The sequence below is a fragment of the Callithrix jacchus genome, chromosome 3, assembly GCF_049354715.1.
Source record: "Callithrix jacchus isolate 240 chromosome 3, calJac240_pri, whole genome shotgun sequence".
Taxonomy (NCBI): Eukaryota; Metazoa; Chordata; class Mammalia; order Primates; family Cebidae; genus Callithrix; species Callithrix jacchus.
The window spans coordinates 155,516,937-155,543,024 of record NC_133504.1 but is presented as its reverse complement, the minus strand read 5'-3'; the positions used below and the strand labels follow the sequence as shown (position 1 = coordinate 155,543,024).

Below are 26,088 nucleotides of genomic sequence, written 5' to 3'. Positions count from 1 at the left end.
AAAACTAAACAAAGGTATAGTTTGGCTTTTATTTTTTTATAGTCTTCTATAAAAAAGTAAATAAAAAGAAGACATCATCTTCTTTTACTTAATAATATGTTTTGTAACTCATTCCATATCAGGAGGTATTGGTCAACCTCACTTTTAAAAACTGATTTGTAGTAATCCGTAGTATGGATGGGCTGTTATTCATTCAACCATTTTCCTGATGTTACATTTACATTATCTTACAACTTTTGGCTTTTATAAATGGTGACATCCTTGCTTACATCTCCTTGTGCAGTAGTTCAAGCATTGCAGACACGTATGCTTCATAAGAACCTAATGTGAAAAGTGATGACATTCCATGTCTGTCCTTTGACTACCTGTAAACACGAAATTTCCGGAGCCCCATTGCCAGAAGCTGAGCTTCTGTGTAATGTTGGTCATTATTCTTCATTTTCTCCACTCAATCAGTACCCTTGGAAAGGCAGAGTTTTCAACTTAAATTTTTATGTTCTTTCTTTTTTTTTTTTTTTGAGATGTGGTCTGCTATGGTGGTCAAGTTTACGGGCTTTACACTTAGCCAGCTGGACTCAGTTTAGATGATCCCAATTTTGTTGGCAACATCCAGAGCATCGTAATCAGGAGCCAATGGAACATATGCCTTCTTCTCTCCATCAGGCTGAATCAGGGTGTTGACCTTGGCCACATCAAGGTCACACACCTAGCATGGTCTTGAACTCCTGAGCTCAAGTGCTCCTCCCACCCTCCCACTTTGACCTCCCAATGTGCTAGGATTACAGGCTGAGCCACCACACGCAGCCATCAACTTATATTTTTCTCAATCAAAAAGTACCATACTATAGGTAGAGTAAGGCAAATTCAATGTGTTAATCAATGTGTGTAGGTATGGGCCTATTTTTAGTATCATCATTTCAGAGAATAAAGTTCAAACTCACAATGCTTCATCCTCAAAACTTCGGGAGAGCAGTCTTTGAGTTGGCGGTGGTGTCGCGGCGGTGGTGTCGCGGCAGTGGGTTCTCTCAGTGATCGTCACAAAGGACAGCAGCATGCCCAGGTTACCACTATCATGATAGGGACATGAAATGCTTGCTTCCCTGCACTGTATAGGCCCTGATGGAGAACAAGCTTCTGGCTCCAGGCACAGCACTGCTCAGGTAACCAATTGTCTTGACACAGGTTTATTGCTACCCAGTTTAGTGATTCACCACTGTGGAGACTTCATGACCTCCTTTCTGCTTCCACTGCCTTTATCACCTCTAGCGAGGCTGTATTTTTTCTCTCCTAGGTCACTGGATAGATGGTCCCTTTGGATCATGTGCTCATTCCTGGTCCAGTCAGCTGTAACCAAAGGAGCAAGACTGTGTGAGATAAGGCTTGAAACCTAAGGAATTTCAAAGAGGACGCCTTGCTGGGCATCTCAGGAGGGGACAGAGTAATCAGCAGGTGCTTTGCATGCTGGTCTGGTGTGTCTGGAAAGGGCATCCTGCGAAAAGATTTGTCAGGAAACTTCTCATCAGCATTTTCAGAGTGCAGGAGCAACTTAGATACCATCTGATTATAATGTGTTTCTCAGAGAAATAAATAGCCCACATGGAAGCACACTTCCGGTTGTCAATTTTTTACAAACACCCTGGAACTCAATGACAGGGCTCGAGGATCGATATGGTCTGGTGACAGTGAATTGATTGTTCCAGCAGAGCTCTTTAATGAGATTGTTCACACTATTCAAGCACCACCATCTCCAACAGATTACAATGACAAAGGCGGGACCTTGTGAATATAGAAAGCAAAGCAACCTTCCTGCTCATTTCTTTTTGAAAGCACTAACCCCTAGCAGCAAGGCCTTCTTGTTAATTAGTTGTTAATTATTGGGACAACTCGTGAAATGTTTATTAAAGAGCTGGTCCAGTGGCAAAGAAAAGAACCCAGAGCAAGAGACTAAATTGAAGGGTAATAAAAGGAACGAATAAGCTTTTACACAGTTCACTGGCACCAAGGAAATTCTAGCAACTTACTCTTCTGGTGCAAGAGGAGACGCACTGTAGAAAGGCAGAGGAAACAAACCAGAATGGATAAAAATATAATAGACATATAGAGCTAGAAGGAACCTCTATAATCATGTTTCCCTATTTTACAGATTGGGATACCCAGGTAACAGTGCATAGATGAATTGCCTAAGGTTCTGCTTCTAGTTGGTGTCCTGAGAATCAGTTCAGCCCTGAGAACTCATCACTACCAGGCCCAGTTGAAGGTGAGTGGTGGGGCATTTGGCTTGGACCTCTTATTACAAAGGGTTCTATTCTAGTGATTTTTTTTTCCTTTATCCTCAAATGACATATTTATATGGTCAGAGCAACACACGGACAGTCTATGACATACATGATCAAAGCAATAAACTGACAGATTTAGATTGTCTTTAATGTAACTTTTAATCTATATCCCATGACTGTATAACCAGACCACACCATCGTTGAAGCTTTATAAATGAACACTTTAAAAATAAATTCTGTTATCGTGTGAACAATTATATTATGTCATTTACGTTTTGTTGTTGTTGCTATGAAAAGATAATTTGTTACATGTGTATATTTAAAATATATCACAGTTTCTGTTATCTTGTTTTGGCATTTAAAATTTTTTCATTGTCTCTTCATTTTTTTTTTTTTTTTAATATTCTAAAATCTGCAAAACTACAAGCACTCAGTCTTCTCGAAAACTCTCCGGGCTCTCGTTCACTGCTCTATAAGCTCTCATTGTAGCATGCCACTTTCATAAGTGATTTCAGTTGACACAATCAGGTTGTAGCTTTCATGATGTTACATTATCTTACAACTTTTGGCTTTTATAAACGGCGACTTTTTTTAAAAGTAGGACATTCTGTGTTGCACATCTGTAGTGCTGTCATAGGAACCCAGAACCCTGCTATTCATCTCCTAGCAGGTGTAGACAACCTGGACACCACTCCTGGCAAATTCTTAGGGAGGAGCAGTTAATATTTTCATTCTTTAAACTAGGCACGTCGATCTGTTTGGATGGCTCTGTAATATGCCTTCAAGTTCATTCTTATGCATAATCATCTTTTAACTTTATATTTCAGATTAAAAAATCAGAGTAAGAGTAAAGTAAGAATATTATTAAAAGCATTTTTATTCTCCCTTGAAGAGTTGCTATAAAATGTCTTTTCATGCCTGCTTTCTGCTTTCAGAAGTGATTTGGAAAGTATAGCTGGATGAAGTCACTTTTATAATGAAACTATGTAGGTTCTATGCAACCTACGATAATTGAAGGAAAAGATATATTCTATTCCTTAGGAAACCTGTCAGTCCCTTACACTGGCCCTGCTGCGTGGTGCCAGGTATGCAGCCTTACCTGACACGGCCACTACGTCTGCCTATCTCATTCCTGTTCCAAGTCACACTCTGTAGTCTCAATGGTTCTCAAACTTAAGCCTGCATGAGATATCCTGGTAAACTGGTATAAAATGCAGAACGCAGCGTCTCTTGCAGAGATTCTGATTCATTAGAGGTGTGGCAGGGCCAAGGAATCTACATTTTTAAGAAACCCCGCCTTTCAGTTTTAGGCATTTTAGAAGCACCCTTGAGAAACTCTGATCTGCCTGCACTTTCTTACCATCCAAAGGACCTGGAAAGAAGCCTCTGAATTACAGACTTTATCTCTTTATTTAAGTAACTCGCCCCTGGGATACCCGGGTGGATGCCTTTCCTCAGTCAGCCTGACTCCCAGGACCTGCCTCCACTCCCCTTGCCTCTGGCAGGGAGAACAAAAGGAGGCTGGAGAAGGGTAGACCCCCAGCAGAGTATGCCTACCAGTGGGTCCTTCCTTCTAGGCTCACTGCATTGCCTGTGAATATTTTTTTAGAATAGATTCAGAAAAAACCCAGGCTATTTGGGGCCAGTTCTGGTGAATCTGGTTTATGATCAAGTGGGAGAATTGCTGTTCAGGATCAAGCTACATATAACTATAACAAACATCACAGCCGACATTCTGGCTTGGGTCATAAATGCATCTGTGGCATCAGATGGAGAGTTTCAAAAATATTCTCTGCAATGATGGTGGATATCACAGCCAGGCTGCTCTGAATGAACTGACTGGTTGCTTACAACTTGCTGCTCTTCTAATCGGTTGGGCAGCCATTTTTGTTGGTTGAGTGTCTCATTGATTCATTGGTACTCTGCTATGCTAGTTATTAAATACCTGTACTACTGGAATTAATATATAATTTTTCTGCTGAAGGACAAAAATCCTGTGAATATCTCAATTCAGAATGTTTCTTAAAAATCTAATCTTGTGAGCTAATAGTCAATCTTTGCAAATGACATAAGCCATATGGACTTTCACTCACATTCTAAGTGAAAATCGACTTTAAGCCAGGTTAATATTTGTCCTACATTGATTCCAGGTATTAACTTTTATAAGCACAAAATCTCCATGCTCTGTGTCTACTGTTGCAAGCATTCACTTCCAAAGTATGCATAAGGTTGGAAATTTAATATTCCCAATACCCCAGCAAAAAGATGCCTTTAACTTTCTTGGCCATATCGTTAGCTTGGTTTCCTACAGATGGTACTCTGCTGATTCATTTCCTGATGGTGCGCTCAAGTTGATTGTTTTATTCTTTCGAAGAATGTTATAAATTGCAGTTTGCTTAGGGTTGACTGATGACAGGGTGGGCTGGGGTTTACAGTTGAGAAGCACCACTTTAGCTTATAATAAGAAGCATGTAATTTTGATTCACTAAATAGGCTGGGGAAGTATTTATAAATAATTATATGTCTGGATGTGTTTGTATATATAGTTACACTTATTTTTAAGCATACATAGAATTTAAATTAAATATAAAAATATTAGTCCATATAGTAATGCAAAAACCACTATATCATTTAAAAATTTTTAACTTCAGTTCTAATTTTAGGGGTAAAAAGAGTGGTCCATTCTCAGTTCTTACCACACCTGACTTCAGTAGAACACTAGATACAACTGATGAATCCTTTCGTTTTGCTGTCAGAACATTACATGCAGTTGGCTTTCCTTCTGCCTCTGGGACTGCACCACCTGTTAGTCACCTTTGCTCGTTCCTTCTCTTTTGACCAACCTCTGAGCATCAGAGTGATTAGGGTTTAATCTTTGGACCTTATATGTAGCTACACTCACTTCCTAAAATTTCAGACTTGTATATCCAATCAATCACCTAGTTGACTTTCCATTTGGATGTCTAACAAACATCTGCTGAGAGTGTCCAAGACAGAACTCTTAATGTATAGCTCCTCGCCCCAACCTCACCACTCTATTCTTTTCCCCATCATAATAAAAGGAAATTTCTTTATTCTCCTTGCTTAGGCCAAATCCTCAAAGTCATATTTGACTGTTCTTCTTTTCTCATACTCCATATTCGATCTGTCAGCAAATCTCATTGGCTCTTCCTTTGAAATATTATCTGCCCACCTCACTACCTTCTTCACCTTCCTGGTTCAAGGCTCTATAATCTCTCTCCTATATTATTGCCATGGCCTAATTACTGGACTTCCTATCTCTTTACTCTCTTCGACTTTTCTCAGCACAACCTCCACAGTGATCCTCTTAAAATTTAAGTTCAAACTTGTCACGTTTCTGCTCAAAACCCTCCAATGGCTTTCCAAATCATTCAGCACAAAAAGCAAAGTCCCTTCCATTACTCATAAAACCCTTCCCCCACCTACCATCTCTAACCTCATTACTAATGCTCTTGCACTTATTGCTAGTACTAATACGTCATTACTAATACTCTTACAATACGAATACTCTTACGCTTATTCATCTACAGCCCTACAATTTTCTCTGCTGTTCTTCAGAAATCACAAAGATTTTGTCACCTGAAGGTCTTTGCATATTCTGCCTCTTTGTCCTGTAAAGCTCTTCCTCAAATCCCATTTTGTCTCTGCCTGCAGATTTTTGATCAAATGTCACCTTGCTCCCAAAGTTTTCTCCGACCATGCTATTTCAAGTACAATTCTCTGCTCCACCCCCTGCAATCTCAATGCCTCCGCCTGCTTTGGTTTTCCTTTGTAGCCGTTATCATCAACTGACAGAGTTTGTTTATATATTTTGTCATTTTCTGTCTCCTCACATTAGGAACTAGGGTTCATGAGAGTAGGGGTTTTGTAGGCTTTGGAAATTAGTATTTCTTTAGCAATAAGAAGAATGTGTATGGCAGATACTCAATAAATCCTTGCTTTAAAAAAAAAAAAACAGTGTATCACAATAAAAATACATATGCACCTGAGCCAAATATAAATACTGTGGTATCCATCTCTAAGATGTTCTCCAATGATGTTTACCTCCTGCTAAAGGAATAATGTAGTCCTCCTCCTCCTCATTGTATCAGGGTTAATTTGTGTAGCCAACAGATTATGTGATGTTGTGCGACCTCTGACACTAGATTGTAAAATATAGTACAGTTTCTACCTTGCTTTCTTGGATCACTGACTCTGAGGGAAGCTGGTGACAATGAGGACACTCAGTAGCCCTATGGAGTGGGTCACGTAGCATGCAACTAAGGCTTCTGTCCAACCAATACCATTTGCCAGCCATGTGAGCGAGTCATGCTGGAAATGGATTTGCCAGCCCCAGTAAAGCCTTCAGATGGTTACGGATCTGGCCAACATCTTGACTGCAAATTAACACAAGACTCCAAGTTAGGATCACCAAGATAAGCTGTTCCCAAATTCCTAACCACAGAAACCGTATGAGATTAAAAAGAAGTTTACTGTGGCTCTAAGCCACTAATTTTGACTAATTTGTTATACAGAAATATTAATTGATATGGATTTTTGTACCTAAATTTTATACCTGGAGTGCTGTAACAAAAATCAAAATGTGGAAGACACTTTGGAATTCTTAGCATCCAGAAGAATTTAAAGGAGAATATTAAGTGAAAAACTAAAGGACTTTGAAGAGTCTGTTAGCAGAAACTGAATGTCCTTTGAGGAGGCTGCCATTAGGAGCCTAATGAAAAGTAAGAAAAATGTTGTTGGACATGAAAGAAAAGGGAATCCTTGTTATGTAGTGGGAAAAAAGTTAGCCATGCTATCACCTGTGGTAATATTAAAAGAAGGAAATTCACCTATTGAATTGGTGAATCTAACTAAGGAGATTTCCAGGCAGAGTATTGATGGTGCCCCCTGGTAAAGTCGTGCTGTAAAATGTGAGTGGAGACGAATAAGGTAAAATAATAGCTCTTAAAGTAAAACCCAGGATTTAAAAATTTCTAGCTTTTCTGGATGTCACCTGATACTAATATTTAGAAATGACTTCTGGGAAAAGATGAAACCCTTTATTTCTCAGGAAAGCATGGTATAAAGATGAAGCATACAATGTGACTGGCAAATACTTTGTTAAGGACTCAGAAAAATCCAAGGCAGTGTCTCCTTAGAGAATTGTTGAGTCAAACAACAGGGCTTCTAACAAGCTTATGTGTGATATCCCTGAGCAGTCCTAGCAAAAGTTCAAGACTTAGAAATGCTTATCTCAAAGAAATTTGTGAATGTAGCCTTTGACTAATGTAGTAAGCATCAACATTATTTAAAGGAGATCCACAAAATTTTAAGAGAATAGTATTAGCAAACTATCTCTAACTAAAAGAGACAAGGGCAATAAAAATGAAGAGGACATTTGATACCAAAATATATGGGAAGGAAGAAGTGTGAAAAAACTACAGGTAGTGTTCTAAGAAGGCTATAAGGCTTCTTGAGGCCTAGGCCCAGAACTCACACAGCATCCCTTTTTTTTTTTTTTTTTAAATGGAGTCTCACTCTGTCACCCAGGCTAGAGTGCAATGGTATGATCTTGGCTCACTGCAACCTCCACCTTTTAGGCTCAAGCGATTTTCCTGCCTCAGCCTCCTGCGTACCTGGGATTACAGGTGTGCACCACCACACCCAGCTAATTTTTGTATTTTTAGTAGAGATGAGGCTTTACCATGTTGGCTAGGCTGGTCTTGAACTCCCAAGCTCAGATAATCTGCCTATCTCAGCCTCAGTCTGTGCTGGGATTACAGACATGAGCCACTTTACCCAGCTACACATCATCACTTTTATCACATTCTATTGGTCTAAACAATTCACTAAGTCAACTAGGTTAAAAGAGGGAAAAACAAACTACCTGTTCACTGGAGGAGCAGTGATGTCACAATGTACAGAACGTGGGAGAGATTTTTGTAGCCATCTTTGAAAACAACCTAATACAAGGAGAATTTGCCCCATTCTCACCTTTCAATTAGTAGATTATCATATCATCATCATCATTCTGTACTAAGACAAATGATGAAATTAAAACCAAATCATTTTAAAGAAATACTTTGCGTTTTGAGGAACACATTTATGATAAATATAACCCTTTTTACAGGCTTTGGATTAAAACAACTTACATATTTTGTATTCTATTAGATTATTTGTTGATCCCAGGTTTCAAAAGACACCATAGTAATACTCCATACTCTTATAACCTTAGGCTGTTTGCTGTAAGAGATAAAAAAAAGAAACAACTGTTTTTCTCACTTTCAAATCACTTGCCACTCTCAAAACTTCACTTCTGACATCAGATATACAGGAGTTTTCCTCACACACTAAGGAATTCTCCAGTGGGCACTACCTGGGTTTCCAACAATTTAACTCAATGCTGACACTGTGTATCTGAAGTTGGAGTTAAGAGTCAGAATCCATAAGTAAAGGGCTCAGTCCCATAAGACTGCCCCACCCAACCCCTCAAAGACACCAATCAGTTGTAATAGGTTGTCACATATATCTCTGACTGACCAGTTATAAATCAGGGGTCCCATATCCTGTTCTCATATTTGATAAATTTGTTAGAATGACTCATGGAACTCAGAGAAATATTTACACTTACTGGTTAATTATAAAGGATATTACAAAGGCTACAGAGGAGCAGGCAGATGAAGAAGAGTATATAGAGCAAGGTATGAGGAAAGGGGTGAAGAGTTTCCATAGCCTCTTTGAGGGCACGACCCTCCAGGCACCTCCATGTGTTTAATAATCCAGACATTCTCTACATTCTGTCATTTTGTTTTTTATGAAGGCTTCATTATGCAGGCATGACTGATTACCATTGGCCATTGGTAATTAACTCAATCTAAAGCCCTTCTTCCCTCTCTGGAAATGGGGGGGAGGGTGGGGCTGAAAGTTCCAACCCTCTAACCACATGGTTGTTCCCCTAGCAGTCAACCCTGATCCTGAGGTGATCCAGAGGCCCACTGAGTTGCCTCATTAGAAAAAAAGATGCTCCAAAAGGGATGTAGAAACTCTGCACTACATCCTCCTAGTGAGAATTACAGAGTTCTTAGGAGATCTGTGTGAGGAGCCAGGGTCAAAGACAAAAGTATTTAATGAAAGATTCTCCTAGCAGTCCTATCTAAAAAGACTTTAAGTGCTCTACATACGGAAGTGGGTGCAAAGACCAGTATACATATTTCCTAATATTTTCACATTTGCCTTTAATTAGAATTCCGTATTGCAGAAATTCACACACATACATATGCTCACTATGCTGATATATGTGGAGTCCAATGAGAATAACAATAATTTCAGAAGTGTCTGATTGCCAAAATCAGATACTATTTTTCTTTGACTTCAAAAATAGCACTGCCACGATAATCTCTCTTTTCAAAGCCTAGCTCTCATGCATTTTGCAAAGTTATTGGTGATCCTTAAACAATCATTAAGCAAGTGAATGAATGTAATGCTAGGTAAATATTTGTCATTTAGGGTAACATTGTGGAATAGAAATATCCAGCACTCATTCCCTCGCATAAACATCAATTTGAGCAACCAATCATGCATGAAAATATCTTTACAAGATCTAAGAAACCCAGCTGAGAGACTATAGCACATGCCTGAAGCACAGAAATAAGAAAAATGCATTGAAGAGGGTAGAAAGGACATTTTCACATAAACTGCATCACCCCTCCTCTAAGCCCATGCAGCACAATGAAGAGAGAGATTCCTTCCACATAGAAGAATAAGAGTGAATGAGCTTCCAACCTTTCCATGGACTTGGACTCTAGCACTAGGCCTGTCTTGTGGACTCTACTATTAGGTCAGCTCCTGCAACCCTGTCTCTGGGCTCACCCTGAAGACCCAGGCTCTAGGCCAACCCCAGCTTTAGTCCAGCCTCCAGAGACAGATATCAGTAGATCCAGAGCCAAGGCCTGCCCTATTAGACTTTGCAAACATGCCAATTCCTGCAGACTCAAAACCAGGTTTACCCCTAAGAACCCAGGCACTAGGCCTACCTCAGCACTAAGTTGGCTTCTGCAAACCCTCATGGCCACCCTGATGGGTCTATCACCAGGCCCACTCCTGTGGATCCCAGTGCCAGATTGGCTCCTGTGGACTCAGGCACCAGGACAGTCCACCTGAGGACTCCAACAGCAAGCACTCCCATAGACCCCACCAGCTGACCTATTTAGAATTTCTGGACAGGCTAAATGGTGAAGAACTTTTTATGTCAAAGTCAGTCTGTAAGTATTGGAAGAGATGCCTACTTCTTCAAATGCATAGACACAAAGACAAGGCCAGAAAGATCTTGAATAATCAAGGAAACACGACACCACTAAAGGAACAAAATAAAGCTTTGGTAAGTGGCCCAAAAGAAATGTAGAACTACAAACTGCCTGACAAAGATTGCAAAATATTTATTTTTTGAAAGCTCAGTGAACTATAAGAGAACACTAATAGATAGGTAAATTAAATAAGAAAAAACAATATGTGAGTAAAGTGAGAAGTTCAACAAAGAGATAGAAATCATTTTTTAAAGTACCAAACAAAAATCCTGGAGCTGAAGGATACAATGACTGAACTAACAAATTTCATAGAGAGCTTCAACAGCAGACTGAGTTAAGCAGAAGAAAGAATAAGCTGAAAGGGAGTTCAATAGAAATTGTCTAGTCAAAGGAACAAAAAGAAAAAAATTAAAATGTGTGAAGAAAGTTTATAGGACTTATGGCACACTACCAAGTAAACCAATATACACATTACAGTAATCAAAAAAGGAGCAGAGAAAGAGAAAGGGAAAGAAAACTTATTTAAAGAAATAATGATAGAAAATTTCTCAAATCTGGAGAAGAAAGTGAATCCATGAAGCCCAAAGAACCCCAAGTAAATTAAGCTTAAGGAGATCTTCACCAAGACACATTATAATCAAATTCTCAAAAGTCTAATACAAGGAGAGAATTTTGAAAACAATAAGAGAAAAGCAACTTGTTACATACAAGGGAACCCCCCCCCAACACACACACAACTATCAGCAGAAACCTTGCAAGCTAGGGGAAAGGGGATAATATATTCAAAGTCCTAAAAAAAAAAAAAGTTGTCATTTAAAAATGCTATACCCAGCAAAGCTATCCTTCAAAAATGGAAAAGAGATAAAGACTTTCCTATGTCAAAAAACAAACAAACAAAAAATCCCTGAAGTTTGATTACTACTATACCTACTTCACAGGAAATGCAACAGAGAATTCTTCAAGTTAAAATAAAAGGATACTATCCACGGGAAATATATGAAAAAATTAAACACTGTAAAGGTAAAAATATAGTCAAATCCAGAATAGTATAATATAATACAGATGGCATATAAATCACTTTTAACTTTAGTATAAAATTTAAAAAGCAAAAGCATTAAAAATAATGAAAGCTGCAACAATTTATTAATGAATACATAACATACCAAAGATGCAAATTGTGACATCAAAAACAAAGTGTAGAGAGAGGAGAAGTTAAAGTGCGGAGTTCTTGTATGCAGTAAAAGTGAAGTTGTTATCAGCTTTAAAAAGACTGTTGTAACTGTAAGATATTTTATGGAAGCATCATGGTAACCATAAAGAAAAAATCTGTAATAGACATACAAAAAAATAAGGAATCAAAGCGTATCGCTACAAAATTTTCTCAAATCACAGAGGAAGACAGCAAGACAGAAAGAAAGCAAGAAAGAAACTACAAAACAATCATGAAAGAACTAACAAAATGGCAATAGTAATTCCTTATGTATTAACAATTACTTAAAATGTAAATAAATTAAGTTCTCCAGTCAAAAGACATACTGTGGCTGAAAGGATTAAGAAACAAAAAAAAAACCCCAACAAGATCCAATTACAAGAAACTCATTTTGGCTCTAAGAATATATATAGGCTGAAAGTAATGTGATGGAAAAATATTTCATGCAAAAAGCAACCAGAAGAGAACAAAGTGGTTATACTTTAATCAGGCAAAATAGCCTTTAAGTCAAATATGTCACAAGAGACAAAAAATATTATATAATGACAAAGAGGTCAATTCATCAAAAAGATATAACTATTGTAAATATATGTGCATCCAACATTGGGGAACTTAAATATGCAAAGTAAATATTAACAAAACTTAGGAAAATCAATAAGGAAACAGTGGACTTGAACAACACTATAGATCAAAGGGACCTAGCAGATATACACAGAAGATTCCATCCAACAACAGCAGAATATTCACCAAGATAGATTCTCTGTTGGCCCACAAAACAAGTCTTAAGAAATTTCATAAGAATGACATCATATTGAATATCTTTTTCAACCACAATGGTATGAACAAGAAATCAATAACAGGAGGAAAATTGAAAAAGTCACAAATTAAACAACACACTCTTGAACAACCAATGAATCAAAGAAGCAACCAAAAAGGAAATTTAAAAATACCTTGAGGCCAACAAAAATAGAAACATAACATAGCAAAACTTATTAGATGCAGCAAAAAAAGTTTCAAGGGAAGTTAATAGTAATACATGTCTATACTAAGAAAGAAGAAATAAAGATCAGATAAAAAATAAATGAACTAGAGATCATAAAAATGATTAAATAGATCAATAAAACTGAGTTATGGTTTTTTTTAAAGATAAACAAAATTTACAGACCTTCAGCTGGACTTACTAGGAAAAAAGAAAGAAGAATCAAATAAAGAAAGTTATAAATGAAAAAGAAGATATTACAACTGATACCACAGAAACACAAAGAATCATAAAAAACTATTATCAACAAAGTATATACCAACAGTTTGGATAATCTAAAAGAAATAAATTCTTAGAAACATATAACCTAACAAGACTGAATTATATAGAAATAAAAAATATGAACAGAACAATGATGAATAAGGAGATTATATCACTAATCAAAAGCTCCCAAGAAAAAAAAGCCTAGGACCTGTTGCCTTCACTAGTGAATTCTACCAAACATATGAAAAAGAATTAATGCCATACAAACATATTCAGAAAAAAAAAGAATTAATACCAATCCGTCTCAAGTCCTCCCCAAAAAAGTGAAGAGGAGGGAACATTTTCAAACTCATTTTATAGGGCCAGCATTACCCTGTTACCAAAGACAGACAAGGACACTACAAGAAAAGAAAATTATAGGCCAATATCCATAATGAACATAGATGTGTGAATCCCCACCAGAATACTAGCAAACACATTAAAAGGTTCATATACCTTTCTCCCTAACTTGCAAGTATAGGGGAAGAATAATATCTCTTCCTTCTTCTCTAGTTTCATTGCTTACATCCCCATAACAACAACAACAAAAAAGATTAACAAGAGAAAAGCATAAACATTTATTTGATGTATGTTTTATTAGACATGGAAGCCTTCATAAGGAAATGGAGATCTGAAGAAACAGTTAAACCTTTGTATATTTTTGCTAGGTTTGATGAAGTGTAGATAGTCATGGAGAAATATAGGGCAAAAGAGGTATGATCTAATGCTAATAAATTGGAGGAAATTTAGTAAGACCTGCTTGTTCAGATTCTTCTCTGTGACATATGAAGATAAGGATATTTCTTTCCTCCAGATAGAGAGAGGGCATCTCTCACATGAGGGTCTTATTACCTGTTTCAGTGGAAAGTCAGAAAATCCTTTCTAGGTTTTATAGGTTGCTTCGGGGGAGAAAGATGGGGGACAGTCAGAGAGACCTTCCTACACATGCTGTTTCTCAAATTCTTTCAGCTTAAAATATTTAAAATGTCGAGGTACCACATTTTGGAGGGGCATGTCCTGTTCCCCATCACAAAGATAGTTCATTATATACAAATCAACAAATGTGGTGCACTGCACTAACAGAATGAAAAATAAAAATTATATGATCATCTTGATAGATGCAGATAAAACATTTGACATATTCACCATCTTTTTATTATAAAAACTCTCCACAAATTAGGTATAGTAGAAATTAACTCAACGTAATAAAGACTATGTATGACAAGCCCAAAACTAACATCAGAATCAATGGTGAAATGCTGAAAGTTTTTCCTATAAGACAACAATGCCCACTCTTGCCACTTGTATTGAATGTAGTACTGGCAGTTCTAGCCAGAACATTCAGGCACGAAAATGAAACAAAAGGCATCTAAATACTAACAGGAAAGGAACAAATAAAATTGTCTCTGATGGTGGAATAATCTTGTATATAGAAAACTCTAAGGACTCCACCAAAAATCTATTAGAACTAATAAACTTTATGAAGTTGCAGGATACAAAAATCAACTGCTTTATTTATTTCTTTACTTAAACTTTTGTTTTACATTCAGGAGTAGCTCCTCTCTGCTAGGCAAATTGTCCCAACAATTGTTCGCTCCCAGCAGAGAGAGTAGCTCCTTTCTGCAGCTGGTTGTCCCACTGTCTGTTCTGGCTCTCAGCAGAAAGGGTAGCTTCTTTCTGCAGCTGGTTTTCCTGTCTTCTGTAGCTCCCAGCAGAGAGGAGGCCCGGGAGTGGGTAGCTCCTTTCTGCAGCCAGCCAACTTGAAGTCTGCTCAGCTCTTGGCTGAGCCTGGGGCTTCTATGGGCCTTTGAGGGAAGGAAGTACAGGCCAATTGGTCCATGGGTGGCTATGGGTGGGTCTGGAAAAGTCACCACAAGTTCCCACTCTGGTCCATGAGACTGACAGCCCAGCTCCCAGCCTTCGGGCTCTCCCTGGCCTGAAGGTGGGGTCCCATGAGGGCCCCAACCCCTTCCACCCATGAAACTGTCTGCATCCTGCTGCCATTCATGGTGCCCAGATTGTAGGTGCCAAGGGGTACCTGCAGATCAGCATCAACCTGCCCTCAGCTCTCTGCCAAGTTTCTCGCCTATGCTCATAGGCCCCCCCCAAATCTGGAGGGGGTCAAGGTGGCAGGGGGCCGATGTGTTAGCACTGCTCCAAGTGTTTGCACACCTGGCCAGGCTGTGACAGTGCCTGGACTAAGTCTCAACTTTGTTCCAAGATCAGAGTGGGCACTAACAGCAACAAGCCAGGCAGTGGGAGCAGGCATTTATGAGCCTGGGAGGGTGGGGTGGGGGTCCTTCCCAGGCCCCCAAAAGTACAGGGATGCCAGTCCACCATTGCAATTTGGGCAGCTGCTGCTATGCCAGGGGCAGGGCTCCTGCCTGCTCCCTGGAGCGGGAGGCCCAGGTCTGCAGAGTGAGACTCCCACCTGCTCCATGAGAGCACAGGGATGCCTGGGTTCACAGCCATGTCTTGGGTGGCTGCAACGGCACCCGAGGAGCTCCTGCCCCAACTCAGGGCTCCTGCCCACTCTGTGATGCATGTACCTCGGCTGCACCTCCCTGCTGCAGCCAGTGTGATGGCAGTGGCTGCTCCAAACGGCCCACTGCTGCCATCAATCTCAATTATATGTTGATTCTAGAAAGTCAGATTTCTGAAAGTTGAGATTAGAATGGTGATTTCCAAGGGCTGGAGGGTGTAGAGTGAGGGAAATGGGGAGACATTGGTTAAAGGATAAAAGATTTCAGTTATATGGGATGAGTAAGTTCTAGAGATATACAGCATGGTGATTGTAGTTAATATTACTGTAGAATATACTTGAAATTTACTAAGAGAATAGATCTTAAATGTTCTCACCACACCACATACAAAAAATTGGTAACTTATATGAGATGGTGGCTATGTTAATTAGCTTGTAGTAATCATTTCACAATATATATGTATATCAAGACATTACATTGTCCCTCTTAAATATATAAAATTTTTATCTCGTCAATTATACTTCAATAGAGAACCCCTTCCCCAAAATTTGTGGTTTAGAGTTAGTATGAATAATGCCAGTGGGTTTTCAGTTTATAAAAGCATGATCTGCTGACAAAAGAATGAAAGAATGAGGGGAGCGAGTTTTAGGAGATATGTAGATTGAGGAAGTTTCTTCAGAAGGAGCTGCTGTCTTTTCCATTCCGATTTTTATTCTGTTTGATCTGGCTGTCACGTGGAACTCTGATGTAACTAGGAAACTCACTCCTCAGGTTAAATGTGAACGTGATGGTCTGTGAATGTACTATGTACAAGGGACATCATCACATTTAAGGAGCCTGGGAACAAGGTTCTTTCAGTTTGGTTGGTCTGCACAAGTTTTTAAGTGGTGGGACTCTTTCGAAAGGACTTCAGTGCTGAGACTTCGCAAAGCATGTGGTGACGGGCTGAGGGATAAGACCAGAAGGTAGGTCCTAGCCAAGGTTTTGCACGGGCATTCTTACACTCTCCTGCCATTGTCCCTGTGATGAGATGAGCTTCAGTCATACAGTTTGCTTGAAAATATACCTCATGGGCTGGGCGCAGTGTCTCATGCCTGTAATACCAGCACTTTGGGAGGCTGAGGTAGGTGGATCATTTTGACATCAGGAGTTTGAGACCAGCCTGGGCTACATGGTGAAACCCTGGCTGTACTAAAAATACAAAAATTAGCCAGGAATGTTGGCCCCTGCCTGTAATCCCAGCTACTTCGGAGGCTGAGGCAGGAGAATTGCTGGAACCCAAGAGTAGAGGTTTCATTGAGCCGAGATCATGCCACTGCATCCCAGCCTGGGCAACAGAGTGAGACTCCATCTCAAAATATTTTAAAAAGAAAATACACCTCATGAAGTGTCCTACAATCAAATCTCTGAGACAGAGAAGAGATATGGCATGCCCCATTGCAATTAAAGACAAACCTGGCTTGTAACCTTGACTTCTGCATCTGTCAAGTGATGACAATTAATGCAGCAATAACTGCACACCTCTCTCACTTCCTCTCTTCTGATCAGGGAGGACTGTGAGAATTAAGAGTTGATCAGAAAGCAAAGTAACAGCGATATGTTACAGAGGAGTAAGCTTGCAATGAGATCTGTGAAATTTAGCAAAACATAGGCAGTGTCCCATTCAGCTAGATTGGATTGGTGATAAGGCAGTTTGACCTTGAGGCTGTCCAGAATCCTTTCTGCTAATGAATGCCACTATAAGGGGAATCCCTGCCTCACCGTTTGCATATAGATTTAGAAGGAAATGCAGATTTGATCATTTGGTTTCTGTGTAACTTTAGAGTCAAAATGAAACTAGAATGTGAATATTAGAGTATGTGAACCTCTTAGTATAAAGCTGGATTCCCCTCTTACTGCTGTAGCATTTAGGAAATTGTGCCTTATAACAGCAGCAATCAATATATGCGTTGTCCTTTCATCATGTAATAATGACTGCAGATGCTCAGATCCTAGTTTTCTATAGAATCTAGCAACCCATTGTTTGGATACAAGGGTGCATGAATTCACAATATTCACTGCACATTTTCTTTTTTTTTTTAAGTTTGGTGATAATAAACCTGTTATTTATTTAGCAGAGGTTTTTTTAAAAAGAGGAAAACCACACTTCTCACTTAGAATGAGGCAATTACCCTTATATAGAGAGTATAAACAATTAAAAACCAATAATAAAGGCAAAGACAAAAAGAAAAATTGAAATTTTTTTTAAAAAAGCACATAAACCCTACATACTAAAATTATACACATCAAGTACTGGTCCAATCTTATATTAATCTATTTACAATTAAACAGCACCATGGTTTTCCCCCCTAGGTTAGTTAAACATGCCCAGAGAATTGTTATTCAAAGTATATGTTCCTTTAAAATAAAACAAACTCTTAAAGAGAGCTCAAATCCTCAACAAAAAAAGACCTTTTACCAATCGACATCAAAAATATTGATGACATCACCAATTTTCCTTAAGAAAAAATAGTTTTAAACACTTTTTCTTTGCCAGCTGACAAACTTTTGAGAAGTGCTACTATTTGATGTGGTACACAAATGAACAAAAACTCTGATGACAGGAGCGATATACTGAAATACCCTAATATCTCCACCTCTAAACACAAAAAAAATTCTCCTTTGGGGTTAATGCTGTGGTCGTCACTTGAATTTAGATTCAATCATCAGCAAATTTAAATTAGATATAGCCACAATCTTTAAAGTGATTGCATAAAAACAGGGTAGTAGTTAAAGCTCTCAGAAACGTGATAACTTACAATTACAGATATATTTAATCAGGCTATAGGAAATGTAACACCATTTAAATGTTACATTTAAACTAATTAGCAGTTTCATTTTTGTCATTAAAATTAATAATGCACTTCACATCCAAACAGGTGTGGAGGGCTGATATTTTCCAACTGAGAACAGCGTTAAGTGCCTTCTTGTCTGTACTTTTTCATCTCGCGGATTCTCAGGGGTACATTGGTCACACGTTAGCCCCCTTCTCACTTAAGAAACCAACTTTTAAAAGGCTCCAAATTAAACTTAATTCTTGGCAGCTTTACTCCAGTCATAGTATAGAAGAATCAGATTATCTCACTGGATTTTTCAGTCCCCTAATCCTAACTTGCAAAAGGGTCTTAATTTACCTCTTTGCTACAAAAGATGAGGGAGGAAAATTGTCATCTACCATGACTAGAGGTAACAGAGAACTGGAAAGCACTAAGGTATAAAGCAATGTTCCATTATTTGGTCTCACTAATGTTTATGTGACACCAGTAAACCATTCACACTTACAAATTTTGAGTTGAAATTTCCTCTAAAAGATTGAAAATAGGCACAGTTCTCCCAGGAACAGATAGAATATGCTTTCCTTACACTACTCCCTGCAAAGTGGAGGAGACCAATGACTTTACTAACTTGTAGTGGGAACAGCTTACTTGATTCTGGTGTTTCCTGGCCCAGAAACCATGCATTTGGGGGTTATAGTTTGCTATGAAAAGTTCCAAGCAGGATAGCTAGATCAATGAAGGTATAATATAGCAGTGACCTTCTAAGCCTGGATATAAAAACAGCTTCAATATATAGACCTTTCAAAATACGTATGCAGCAAGATGACAGTGACTTTTCAACTGAGTATCTGTTGAAAATCAGAGACCTGACTGTATTGACTAAATTATTGCCTCGTGTTCCAGAAGGGTGCCTGCCACTAATGTGCTAGAAGGCACCAAAATTTAGTGTGAATGTAAATAAGGAGCTCGACACGTGGGGAAGAGGAAAGCAACACTAAAGCATAATTTGCCAGTCTCTACTCACTTATGGCTAAATATTAATCGAGCTAAGAATAAAAAAAAAAACAGAATAGAAACAACCTCAAATACTGCTTTTTTCAGTTTCCATTAGAAAAAAAAAAAAGCTTAAGTTTTATATCTATTATTTATGGTTTCTGGAAATTATATAATTTGATATATTCTTCTAAAAAATTCTGTATTCAAAAAGGTGCTTGGTGCTGTCCTTCATGGATGCAATGTTTCATTTACAGTCCAAGTCATTGAAATACAGCCATTACATAGGTGTTGTTTTAAAATAAATGGTTATCTATTTCTTAACCACCCTTCAAATTAGAAATTGTAATTACATGAGTCTCAAAGCTTGGCTCTTTGTGTTTTATTATTTTTGTTGGTATCCATCACAGATGGAATTTTTCTTTTTTCTTTTTTTCTTTTTATTGCATTTTAGGTTTTCGGGTACATGTGAAGAACATGCAAGATAGTTGCATAGGTACACACATGGCAGTATGTTTTTCTGCCTTCCTCCCCTTCACCCACATTTGGCATTTCTCCCCATGCTATCCCTCCCCAGCTCCCCCCGACGCCGCTGTCCCTCCCCTATTCCCCCCAATAGACCCCAGTGTGTAGTGCTCCCTTCCCTGTGTCCATGTGTTCTCATTGTTCATCACCCGCCTATGAGTGAGAATATGAGGTATTTCATTTTCTGTTCTTGTGTCAGTTTGCTGAGAATGATGGTCTCCAGGTTCATCCATGTCCCTACAAAGGACACGAACTCATCGTTTTTGATTGTTGCATAATATTCCATGGTGTATATGTGCCACATTTTCCCAGTCCAGTCTATCATCGATGGGTATTTGGGTTGGTTCCAGGTCTTTGCTATTGTAAACAGTGCTGCAATTAACATTCGTGTGCATGTGTCCTTATAGTAGAACGATTTATAGTCCTTTGGATATATACCCAGTAATGGGATTGCTGGGTCAAATGGAATTTCTATTTCTAAGTCCTTGAGGAATCTCCACACTGTCTTCCACAATGGCTGAACTAATTTACACTCCCATCAGCAGTGTAAAAGTGTTCCTATTTCTCCACATCCTCTCCAGCACACAGATGGAATTTTTCACTGGTAATTCCTCAGAACTAAATCCATTCATAGGGAAGGAATTTAGAGCAGTGAAATAAATTTCACTCCGTAGAGTAGGACATGACAACAACAATAAAAGGGCGCAGAGGGATGTGGGAACCAGCCAGCAGGCTCAGTTCAGTTCTCCACTGCTGTTGGGTTTTGCACAGGTTGGCTCACTATCACCTGTACAACGTAGTCCTTTGGGATCTTCAGCTCTTCGAACTTCATTTTGTAGGTGAGAGGTCTGCCAGAAAAGAACCCCCGCTGACTACCTGGTTCCACTCCCTCTGCTGCATGCAACCGTCTCTTCATGTGGAATACCGTGTCTGTGCTGCGAACCACAAGTTTGAGGTCTTTGCCTCCAGTGCCCTCTGAGTTCTCGTTGAGGCTGCCAGAGGAGTCGTGCTGGGCGCCCACACACCCGCCCATGGGGGCGCCCGGCGCCTCGTCCGCCACCTCCGGACACTCCTCCGGGTCCGCCGCCGCCGCAGCAGCCTCCTCCGGCGCCCCCGCCGAGCTCCGGACAGGCACACCGCTCCGCTCGCCCGCCGCGGCCCAGCCTCCGCCCCCCAACCTTTTTTTTTTTTTGAGATGGAGTTTCGCTCTTGTTACCCAGGCTGGAGTGCAATGGCGCGATCTCGGCTCACCGCAACCTCCGCCTCCTGGGTTCCGGCAGTTCTCCTGCCTCAGCCTCCTGAGTAGCTGGGATTACAGGCACGTGCCACCATGCCCAGCTAATTTTTTGTATTTTTAGTAGAGGGTTTCACCTTGTTGACCAGGATGGTCTCGATCTCTTGACCTCGTGATCCACCCGCCTCGGCCTCCCAAAGTGCTGGGATTACAGGCGTGATTCACTGCACATTTTCTTTGTGTTTGCATTCTAATAATATGTGAATGAATTTACTAAAAAAGTACTTTCCAAAAAACGAAGTGTGGATTTTTTTTTCCCCTTTGGCAGGTAAGAGCCATAATACATGTTCATCATTTTTAAAAAATTGGAATAAGGCTGGGTGCAGTGGCTCGTGCCTGTAATCTCAGCTCTTTGGGAGGTCTGGGCAGCATGGAGAGACCCTGTCTCTAAAAAAAATTTAAAAATCAAGTGATCGTTGTGGCAGGCACCTGTAGTCCCAGCTACTTGGGAGGCTGAGGCAAGAGGATCTCTTAAACCCAGGAGTTTGAGGTTGCAATGAGCCATGATTGCATCACTGCACTCTAGCCTGAGTGACAGAGAAAGACCTTGCCTCAAAAAAAAAAAGAAAATAAAATAAAAAATAGATGAGAAGGAAGACTATGCAACCCAAACACAATCATTGTTGACTTGCATACAATAGGTTCCCTTAACTCATCTCCACATAAGGAAACCACCAGATTAATTGATGCAACCTCTATTCTATCTGCAAAGCCCTCTAGGCTCACCGTGTGACACTGGCATTCTCACAGTGCATCTGCACACATCTCCCACCCGTTGTATGGTCTACTTACCAAGAGTCTTTTTTGTTGTTGTTGTTCCCAGATGTGTTTATAAAGTTTGCAGTGAAAAATATGTAATTAGGAATTATGTAAATGGATGAAAATATAACACAGAAAGAACATTCTCCCCACCATCACCAAATAGCGTCAGATTAGGTGTCAACATGCAACTATAAAAGATTGAGAACAAATCATTAAAATCAAGAAGATTTGTCCTTAGATTGCTTCAAGAGTATCTTTAAGTTCTTGTTCCAGTGTAAAGAAACTAGAAAATTGTAGTTGATGCATTAAGGATGTGAGGCTGAATTGTTAGGTATGAAATATAAAATGAGCGAAGATACTCCCAAAACAAAAATTTAAACCCAACAACAACAAAACAGGAAATCCACACAGTGTTTACTAAGTGCCATGGACTGTTCCAGGCACTGGAGAAATTTTATTCATTTTATTGTCATAATAACTCTACAAAGTAGAAAGTAAGTGGTATCGTTATCCCATTTTACAAATGAGAAATCTGAGGTCCAGCAATGTGAAATTTCTTACCCTGGATAACCCAGCTGGTAAGTAATAGAGCAGACATTTAAACACAGGTAGCCTGGTCCTTAGTCCATCCCTTCAGACATTGCTTATACTGCCCTTGATTCTACAGCAATCTTTTAAATTTTTGAGTAAAAACTCCATTGATATATGTTTGTACCTTTAAAAACAATTTATTTTGGAAATCCTCAAGCCTGTACAAAAGTAGAGAGGAGAGTGTGATGAGATCCACTTCCCCACCACTCAACCTCAACAATTATCAAATCATGGCCAATCTTTATTGTATCTCTCCTCATTCACCTCCTCCTGGCTCTTGGAATATGTTAAAACAAATCTAAGAAATCATATATTCTCATCCATAAATATTTCAGAATGCACCTCTAAAAGACAAGGACTTCTTTTTAACTACACTTGATCTTAGCTAAAAAACCAAAAAGCGATGACAAGGGCTTATTTTTAAAAGCATAGCCAAAATGACAACATCATCATCACACTTCACAAATGAGCAAAAATTCCTTAATTTAATCAAGTATCCAGGCAGCATTTCAGTTGCTCTGATTGTCCCAAAAATGTGTTGAGGGATTTTCCCCACAAATAGATTCCAAGTAAGATCATTAGAGTCTGTTTCATCTACATGCCCCTCCCCTCCCTATTCCCCTTTCAATTTACAAGTTAAAAGAAAACAGGTCCTTTGCCCTACAAAGAGTTCCACAGTCTGAATTTTGCTGATTTTGTCTCCTTTGATGTCATTTAAACCATTTCTCTGTCTCTCTCCTGCATTTCTTACAAACTGGGAGTCATATATAGAGGTACAATCTGATTCAGGTTTTGATTTTTTTGTCATTAATACTTCATACGTGGTGGTGTGATAATCTCACCAGGAAGTATGTACTGTCTGGTTATATCTGTTTCTGTAATGTTAATACCCTTCCTGATCCTTTATTTTAGGGGATTGTATTCTATTATTCCTGCTTCATTCATTATGTGGAATATTTTCATAAAATGAAATTTGTCCTCATCAATTCTTTAGTTACCCTAAGTTTTGCACAGAAAGGCAGGAAAAATGCTTGGTTATTTTCTGTTTACCAGTTTTCAAAGAAAATGAGCTGTTTCCTAGCTTCTCTAAAGGTGCCTGATTTTCCCTGACTAATTTTAAACCTGTAACTTCGCAAATATTGACGTGCTTCGGTCTACTGTAGTTATGGATGCTTGAACTGTATTTTCTTTAGCTGGATAAACAGGACTTCTTCCAGTTAGTTATTGGGTACTTTTAACACTACCCCATCATAGTCTATTTTTATGTAATTTTTTATTACATAAAAATATTACCTATGTAATATTTTTAATGATATCACTCCATATTATCTTTTGTTCTATTTTTCAACTAGCTGATCAACAGCTAGGAGGCACGGTTGTTAAGGCTTCCTGGATTCATCATCCAGCTTTTGCATTTTCTGCTACATTACTTGGGCAAGTTATTTAACTTAGCTCTGCAACAATTCCTTTATCTTTAAAATGGGAATCATAGTAACTGTACTTACAAGTACAGTATGATTCCCATTTTAAAGATAAAGGAGCTGTCATTGGATTGTGATAGGTATGTAAAAACACTGAGCGCTGTACCTCACACATAGTAAAAACTCAACAAATAGTAGTTGTTCTCATTAGGTTTAATAGGACTGCTTTAATGTATCATCTTTCTAAATTTTTTTTTTTTTAGACAGAGTCTTGCTCTGTTGCGAGGCTAGAGTGCCATGGCACGATCTCAGCTTACTGCAACCTCCGCCTCCCAGGCTCAAGCAGTTCTCCTGCCTCAGCCTCCCAAGTAGCTGGGATTACAGGCATGTGCCACCACGCCCAGCTAGTTTTTGTATTTTTAGTAGAGACAGGGTTTCACCATGTTGGCCAGGATAGTCTTGATCTTGCGATCTGGCCTCCTCGGCCTCCCAAAGTGCTGGGATTTCAGGCATGAGCCACCGCGCCTGGCCATCTTTCTAAATTTTTCTAAGCATTATTGACATAGTTGTGATTATAATTTATATTTATTTGCTTCCTGACATTTTTTTCCCATAACAGCATCCACATTATATATGTTCCAACAAACATTTCAGAAACACAAATGCCAAAAATGGTGTAAAACTTTATTATGTGGTATATACCATAATTTACCTAACCTACAAGCTCTCCTGTAAAGACAGCGAATTTCCAATTTTCCCTAGTATTAATACAAATAATGCAGTAGTGACTATCTTTGTAGAAGTTTTTGTTTTTCTTCTATATTTAGCATTATTTCTTGCTATAAATTTCCCAAAGTGAAATGACTAAGTTATGACAAGATTTATTTCCCCACAGTTTGTAATTGATTCACATTTACCTTGAGTTTTTAGCGTGGTTTGAAAAATGTTTATCCACTGCCAATTACTTTTCATGCTCTTTTACACAATCCAGTGACAAAATCAAGCCAGTGAAATTGGTCAGCCCTGTTGAAAAAAGATAGTATAATATGGTCACCATCTCCCAGCGGTCTGTGTACAGCAATGTCACCCTAGCTTCGTGAGTCAAACCAGGGAGTTGGGGGGAAATTTTGGCTGCCACAGCCTTGAGTGTGGTGAAAAAAGAAGGAAAGAAATAAAGAAACCAGCACTCTGAGTAATCTAGTAATTGGGTTCTGCCCTCTCTTGAGTTGACCGGCAACCACAGTCATGTGACACAACCACCAAAGATGGTAACAGCTCAGCAAGAGTGACTTGGGCTGAACAGGTGCAGAGTCCTTGCTTGGAAAGGAAGCGTGGCTTACTCCGGCTCTGCTGTGCTCTTGAACCTGGCTGCAGGGGCATGAAAGGGGCTGAAATCTGGCCCAACCCCTGGAGATCAGTGAAGCCTAGTGTGGATATCACCCTTCCAGAAGGTTCCTCCCAAAAAGAGCAGATTTTTGCAACTCATCTTACCCAGAAGAGGTGCTACTTTTGAATTCACACAAAGGCTGTGTGCCACATAGGTTCCTGATATTCCTTTGAGTGAAGAGCCTTGACCTGACAGAAAGACAGCTAGAAAGTGCTTAGCTGTTGCTTCCCCAGAGTCAATTCCTTGTGGAACTTTTCTGTCCCTGCACCTGTGAAATTCACTTAATGGATTTTGGAGACCTGCTGTAAGATGGAAGATGACAGTCCACAAAGGCTGGGAATCTCAAGGTGTATTACTTGAGCCACCCCTAAACCCAACAAAATTTCCCATCTAAATTGCTATCCTCTCCGAAATAAGTATCTTAATTTAGCTAATTTTGTAGTGTAAGGGTGAAGCTACAGATGCTAAATGAGAAAAGCCTGAATTAGAATTCTGCCTTCATTAAAATAATATCTGTGTGATCTCCTTATCTGCAGACTCAGGAAATAGAAGCACCTGCTTTCTACTTTTCAGGGTTGTTTTGAGGACCAAGTGAGATACTGTGTACAAAGTGGCTGGTGTGTTTTAAGTATTCCATAAAGGTGGACTCTCGCTGTTATTGCCTATTTGAGCCACCTTTGCCTCCCACCCCTCATTTTGGGTAGGGAGTGGGTTTCTTCCTCTGGAGATGGGAATATTTCCATTG

At 39.2% G+C, this 26,088-nt stretch overlaps 2 long non-coding RNA genes across 2 annotated transcripts in view; one reads left to right on the top strand and one right to left on the bottom strand.

Annotated features, from left to right (window-relative positions):
* LOC144581964 (uncharacterized) overlaps positions 1-26,088 on the bottom strand; it is a 36,274-nt gene that overhangs the window by 3,821 nt on the left and 6,365 nt on the right. Inside the window, exons 2-3 of the long non-coding RNA XR_013533481.1 lie at positions 24,874-24,979; positions 8,429-8,519 (exon numbers count right to left, since the gene is read on the bottom strand). This is a non-coding gene — a long non-coding RNA (uncharacterized LOC144581964). The remainder of the gene's footprint in view (positions 1-8,428; positions 8,520-24,873; positions 24,980-26,088) is intronic.
* Positions 1,992-25,149, top strand: LOC144581966 (uncharacterized). The gene is made up of 2 exons (XR_013533483.1): positions 1,992-2,257; positions 20,728-25,149. It is a non-coding gene; the product is annotated as an uncharacterized LOC144581966 (long non-coding RNA).